General features: G+C 42.7%; 1 protein-coding gene across 24 annotated transcripts in view; it reads right to left on the reverse strand.

The window, feature by feature from the left end:
* Cadps (calcium-dependent secretion activator 1) overlaps positions 1–7,500 on the reverse strand; it is a 1,142,346-nt gene that overhangs the window by 557,212 nt on the left and 577,634 nt on the right. The window lies entirely within an intron of this gene.

Below are 7,500 nucleotides of genomic sequence, written 5' to 3' on the forward strand. Positions count from 1 at the left end.
ACCACTGAGATAAGCCATCTAATTCTGTCCTCGTATGCACCTCTTTCCCCATCCTCTCTTTCTATTATTCTTCTCTTTTTCTTAAGTTTCTTCCTCCTCCACACATTAGAAGTTCCTTCTTGATTTCTTCTCTATTTTCTTGCTTCCTTATACAGTCCTACTCCTGCTGCTCTTTTCTCTCTCCTTCCTCTATCTCTTATCTTTTAGCTCCTTCATCTTTTAATCCCTTTCCCCCTTGCTCATATCCTTCTCTTCCCCTTTTCCTATTCCCACTACACATATGATCCAATCTACTTACCTCTTCGTCCTCCTCCTCCTCCTCCTCTTCGTCCTCCTTCTTTTCCTCTACTTCCTTCTTTTTCTGAGGATCTTCCCTTTTGTATATTCCACTTCCTCTCCGTATCATCTTCTCTATCTCCATTTTCTTTTCCTTCATTTCCTCTCTCCTTTTCCTCCTCCTCACACGGTTACTCCTCTTTTCCAATTTCTACAACCGCAACTGTCCTCATCTCTATCTTTATGATTTCATTATTGTCTTTTCTTATTTTTTCTTCTCCTTTACTGATCCGCTATTCTGACATTGACTCACTCCGGTGGCAACAACTATGACTTACTTTTTCTTTATTCAACTCCATTAATTTGGAGTAGAAATAGATCTCTGCGGATCGATCGAGACTTGTTCTGTACCAACTCTTCACTTTCGGACAAATATATCCTTTCACTGTTATTGAAGACTTATGTATTTCTTGTGGCTGTTACCAGGCGATTTTATTTTCATCCAGTAAATGGGTCTAGTCGTCTAGTATTAGCCAGAATGAAGTCTGGAAAGGAAGCCACCATAACGAAGGCGCCGGAGTATAACGAGATTATGCAGACATGAGTTTGCTTCTTTCCACGTCGTTTCCTCCTCCTCGCTCCCTTTCGTCCTCCGCCTTCCTCCTCTTCTTCTTCTTCCTCCTCCTCGTTTCAAGTCGGCTATCTTGATCTATTTTTGCCTTTTTTTATCTCTATAACTTCCACTTCACCAGTCTTGGCTCTACTAGTTTTCTTCTTTCTGTCGCTGGGTCGACTTATGCAAACGCAGCGTCTCCTTTCCCCCTACTGAGGAGGCTCCTCGACAATCGAGTTCGTTTTCTTCAGTACAGAGACAATAATAATACTAATAATATATAAAAAACATATATAGTTTGTCATCTTTCTTTTACATTTGAATTCCCTCTTTTGTCTTCCTCCATTTCAGACTGACAGTCCCTCCCCGGTCTTTTAACGTAAACTCCCTCCCAAAAAACATCCCTCACGTCTCAAATGGCTCCCTTCTTTACACACACAAACACTCGCCTGCTTCTTTCCCCCCCTTTATCAACTACCCTTTCTTCTCTTACATTTTACGAAAACATGTTCCCTCCGGTATGCAGAAAAAAGAAAGAAAAAAAAAATGGTACGTAATAAAGTAAGGAATTTCTACTGAGATTTTATTTTGAATATGTAATACTCTGTCTAGTTCACTCCCTTGGTGGAGTTCGCTCCCCGTTGAAGTGTTATCACTCAACGTAATAGGGGGTTGCCTCTTTCGCCTCCCGCCCACCTCCTCCCCTCCGTCCTTCCCTCCCTTCCTCCTCCACATACTGTCCCTGTATCGAGGCGAGTGATGCAAGTCATTTCTCCTGTGAGCAAAATGGAAAAAAAATCATAACAGGTATAAGAGGGAAAGCATATGTGCATGAAAGTGGAAGAACACACGCACGAACACATGCACGAACACACACACACACACACACACACACACACACACACACACACACACACACACACACACACACACACACACACACACACACACACACACACACACACACACACACACACACACACACACACACACACACACACACACACACACACACACAGACACACACACATACACACACGCCAGGCATAAAAAAGACGGAACCAGTTTCCTTGCCACAGCCGAAAGGCAACATCAACAACAATAACAACAACAATAATAATAACATCTGTAAATACATAGTTATAATCCTGGTAGTAATATTGTAAATCCTTTGAAAGTGGAGCAAAAATGTTCCCCAAGCCTTACGTAATCCGAAAATGATTACGCACATGCACACGTACAAGCATCAAAATATGATAAAAATAAATTAGTAATGAATGACGCTCCTCCTCCTCCTCCTCCTCCTCCTCCTCCTCCTCCCCCTCCTCCTCCCCTGTTGACGGACCTGTCATGCATATTCATCATTTACTGCAGTGGAGCAAGGGTACCGAAACACGCCAACGATGAATTTAGCTACTCCAGTAGGGACAAGGAATGGAAATATTCTGAAGCATAAACGTGTCAGCACATGCTGATAAAAGGGCGCAGCACCACGATGGTGAAAACATTTTGAAGCATAAATATGCGAGGATGTCGATAAAATGGATCTCCAGGGGCGTGGCCATGTGCCGATGCATAAAAATGCGGGAATGTCGATAGACTGGCAGCAAGATTTGTAGCAACACATATATAGGAGCGATGCAATATCATTTATTCTTGTTACTGTTACTGTTGTTGATGACGGTGATGATGGTGATGATGCTGGTAATGGTGGGGATGATGGTAATGACGATGATGGTGACGATGATGATATGACAACAACAACGACAACGACTCCGACGACGACGATGATGATGATGGTGACGATGATGATATGACGACGACGACGACGACGATGATGGTGATGATAACGATGATGATGGTGACGATGATGAGATGACGACGACGACGACGACAACGACGACAATGACGATGATGACGACGACAACGACGATGATGACGACGACGACGACAACGACGATGATGAAGAGGTGCCCCGGAGTGTCACAGTGCGATTCAGTTAATCCATCAGAATCGAACCCTGCTAATTAGAAACGAGGCTTCTCAGCTATGGCAGAATCCAGCGACCGCACCTCATTTTTTATTCACTCTGTACCCCGCAAAGATTAACCGGATTAACCTAATCGCTAACTTGACGAGCTTCAGCCCGGGGTTTATCCCAACCCGATTAACCTCTGATGAACAGGATGGCACTTATGCCTTTAAGCATACGGAATGGTTTAATTCTCCCTTAAAAATAAAAAATAAAATAAATTAATAGATAAATGAACAAATAAACTTATGTCTTTAAACATGCGGAATGGGTCAAATTCTCCCTTAAAAATAAAATAAATGAATAGATAAATGAACAAACAAACAAAAAATAAACCAACAAATAAATAAACAATATATAAATAACAATAAAATCATCTCTTCCCCCCGCCCCCTCGCCTTCGCTTGCAAAAGAGTTGAACTCCGATCATTCAACTTTATCCGTATCGGAGAAGAATACTTGTTACTTGACTCTATCTAACGTCAAGCGATTTCATTGAGAAGCGTGGTTCCCTCTTCTCCTCCCTCTTACTCAGTAGAGGGACTGAACCCATCTCGATTTATTCCCATTTTGTTCCACGAGATTCTTGTTCCATTCCTCTTCAAACCGGCCGACCTCAATTAGCTGGTCTGGGGCTAATAATCACATCATCATATCTTTATTGAACCCAAACGTGCCCTGAGCTCTCCATTTCCTCCTCCTCCTCCTCCATCTCTTCAACTTGCTACTCCTCGTCCATGAGAGAGAGAGAGAGAGAGAGAGAGAGAGAGAGAGAGAGAGAGAGAGAGAGAGAGAGAGAGAGAGAGAGAGAGAGAGAGAGAGAGAGAAGAGAGAGAGAGAGAGAGAGAGATAGAGAGAGAGAGAGAGAGAGAGAGAGAGAGAGAGAGAGAGAAGAGAGAGAGAGAGAGAGAGAGAGAGAGAGAGAGAGAGAGAGAGAGAGAGAGAGAGAGAGAGAGAGAGAGAGAGAGAGAGAGAGAGAGAGAGAGAGAGAGAGAGAGAGAGAGAGTGTGTGTGTGTGTGTGTGTGTGTGTGTGTGTGTGTGTGTGTGTGTGTGTGTGTGTGTGTGTGTGTGTGTGTGTGTGTGTGTGTGTGAGAGAGAGAGAGAGATAGATTGTTCCCCCCTCGGCTGAAGGAAATCGTCCGGTAGGGGCCTGAACAAATACATTAAATGTTGATGTTCGGAAATACCCGAATTTAATCTCCCTTAAGAATGAACAGAATCTCATATAAAATACATGATTATACAAATGAGATAAATAAATATCTAAATAAAGTAATAAGTGAAATATGAAAATAAAACAATGACACGAGCTGTTTAGAAGGGTGATACTAGTTGGTATGTACCTATTGCCAAAGACATCACCTTTGCCTTATGTACCTGCATAGCATGGATAAACGGCTGTCACAAGTAGTGGTTGGGATCAACCTTGAGTCTAGCTAGTTCTGAGACGAGTTCGAATCCCAACAAGCCTCGGACACGTGAAACAACGGAATCCAGTCATTAAAGACTCTCAATTGGTCCTTTCTTTAGGCACTTTCCCTTCTGTTATGATTGCTGCCACCTTATTTTGTTCGTCTCCGGTGGCACTTCACTAGGTAGCAAAAAGGTATCAATTCATGCACACTTTGGCAGTCATGCACCCTAGACATGCAGTGCAATACAGTGCAAAGTTTTGACACGAAACTCATGGGGACCAATCAGGGCGTCTTTTTCGTCAACGTCATCACAAAAGGGCGGAGTCATGACTTTCAAGTATGCTAAGTCCACAAAAAAAGAGCCTGTTTCTTATTATGTATTTAATACAACGTGGAAAAATCAACTGACGTTACCCGATTGCTAACATCTAAATATTACCAGCACCCCACGAAACATACTCGTAAACTCTTCACTTTCAACGGCTTACGTTGCTTCATTCCTTTCCCTTCCTCAATTCGTCCACTGACATAACAGTACGGTATCATGACCTCGGGCTCTCAGGGCATAACTGCCGACACTTGAGCAAAATATCTCATAACAAAAGCGGCCGAATGACGACGGCGAGCGTAAAGGGCAAATAAACTTCTCGAGGTCACCGTCATCAACGACCCGTTGGTGATAATTGGCGTCGCTCTGTCTTGAATCCTCGGACGCTGCTGAGGCGGCTTTACAGACAACTTGGCCTTGCAAGTAGGGTGAGGGCGTTAGGGAGAGGAGAGGGGGGTTAGGGAGAGGAGAGGGGAGTTAGGGAGAGGAAAGGGGGGTTAGAGAGAGGAGAGGGGGGCTTGGAAGAGAGGAGAGGGGTGAGGGAGAGGTGAAGGGGGAAGAGAGGGAGAGGAGAGGGGAGTTAGGGGGAGGAGAGGGGAGTTAGGAAGAGGAAAGGGGTCTTAGGGAGAGGAGAGGGGGGTTAGGGGGAGGGGAGGGGGTGAGGAAGAGGGAAAGGGGGAAGAGAGGAAAAGGAGAGGGGAGTGGGGATAAATGGATCTCGACCCCTACAAGCCATATCCCGTCCCCTGGTACACAAAATCGCCTCGCGTCCGGAATCAAGGCGACAACGCACACCTCTGGATTCGAAGTGAGCCTTTTTTATATAGTGGCGCCGTTTATTGATTTTATTTTGGTCAGTGTTAAACGATGTTGTTCAGATGAGGAGACAGAGAGACCGACAGACTCGGGACACCAGTTTGTCCCACGTTTGTTCGTCTATCTCCTCGGCAAGTCGCCTGAAGGGAGCCCTACACGATCAGTTTTATTGCGCAATATTCCGTATTGTACAATATTATTGACAGTGTAGGGATGACATTGAAGAATGACACAGCATAATGAAGACATCAAACGTTCAGGCCAGACACGTGTGCCTCTTCAATACCATTCATACACCATCAATGATATTGTACAATACAGAATACTGCGTAATAATATTGATCGTATATGGTCCGCTTAATGTTAGCTGAAGTAAAGCATTAAGAAAGAATCACCGTGGCACCAACGTAGGTATCGCCAGGCTATTCTGTTCATCTGTGCGAGGCCACATAGGTAGTGAACTGGTTGTCATGACTTTATGACATAGATAAAGTCATGACATACACGCACATACCCGGAAACGCTTAAATATACTTACGTACAATCTTACATACATGCATGCAAACATACATGCACACATACGTACATATGTTATGATACTGTGACAAGTTGAGGAAGGTGGGGAAAGAAGAAGAAGACTTGGGTCTAGCACAGAGCGAAACCGGTCAGGAATAAACTCGGAACTAGACCCGGGTCTTCTTCTTTTTCCATCATCTTCATACATACATACATACATACACACACACACACACACACACACACACACACACACACACACACACACACACACACACACACACACACACATATATATATATATATATATATATATATATAAAGTATATATATATATATATATATATATTCATACCAAAAGAACTCCTCTCCCCGGGAGGTGGCTGAATTAAAGGATGTACCCATCCCACATCCATCAAAATCCGTTCATCTCCTCTCTTCCATATTAGCCCCTTGTGAATGGAAGAAAATTCCTAGCGCCCGCTCCACTCCACGGGTGGCAAAGCCTTTACAAATGAATATACAAGTCCCGAGGTTTAATCATGCCTATACAAAAGGATGATAATGAATATATATATATATATATATATATATATATATAGATATATACATATATATATATATATATATATATATAGATAAATAGGTAGATCGAGAAATAAATTGATCAATGAATAAACAAATCTATTAATGAGTCAATGAAGAACTGAATAAACGGATAGATGAATGAATTTGTAAATTACATATACATATATATATATATATATATATATATATATATATATATATATGTATATATATATATATATATATATATATATATATATATATATATATATATATATATAGATAAATGAAATATAGGTTTGGTGGATATCACCTTAACCCTTTACTACGATGACGCTCTTCATAATTTTTATTCTGGCTAGCGCCTTGCGATCTACTCCTTGGCAGACTTCTAGGGTTCTAATCCCTTCGCAGTGCCAGAAACGATTTACAAGTCTAATCCTAGCGGTCGTCAGCCGGTTTTATTCGACAAGGAGACACGTTTCACTGTCAGTGTTAAACAATACCTCGGTTAACCTTTCATTTTCGAACATAACTCGAAATGTTATTCTGGCTACATCATGCGATTTGATTTACATGAAACGGTATTAACAGCTTCTTTGATTATTTTCACCGACAAAAGTGACGGATGGGTTTCACTTTTGGCTGCCGTTGGGCGGTTTTATTCATCTGAAGAGGCATCGGCTGCCCAACGGCCGAGGTATACAACCCGATCTGCTCCTGCAGGAGCGCTGGCACGGAAGGACGGCCAAATGCCGTCGGGTGCAAATGGACTCCCGCTAATCGCGTCAGCGCGACAACACAATTGGGCCACCATAGCGGCCCGGTGTCAAAGCGTCGAAAGGCTTCGCTCAAGCAGAGTGACAGCCTAATAGCCAGGCGGATTTTTATAATTACAATTCTTTTCTTTTTGCCGGCGCCATTCTGAATATAATC

The sequence above is a fragment of the Oratosquilla oratoria genome, chromosome 30 (genome assembly GCF_046742065.1).
Source record: "Oratosquilla oratoria isolate Oo_2021 chromosome 30, ASM4674206v1, whole genome shotgun sequence".
Taxonomy (NCBI): domain Eukaryota; kingdom Metazoa; phylum Arthropoda; class Malacostraca; order Stomatopoda; family Squillidae; genus Oratosquilla; species Oratosquilla oratoria.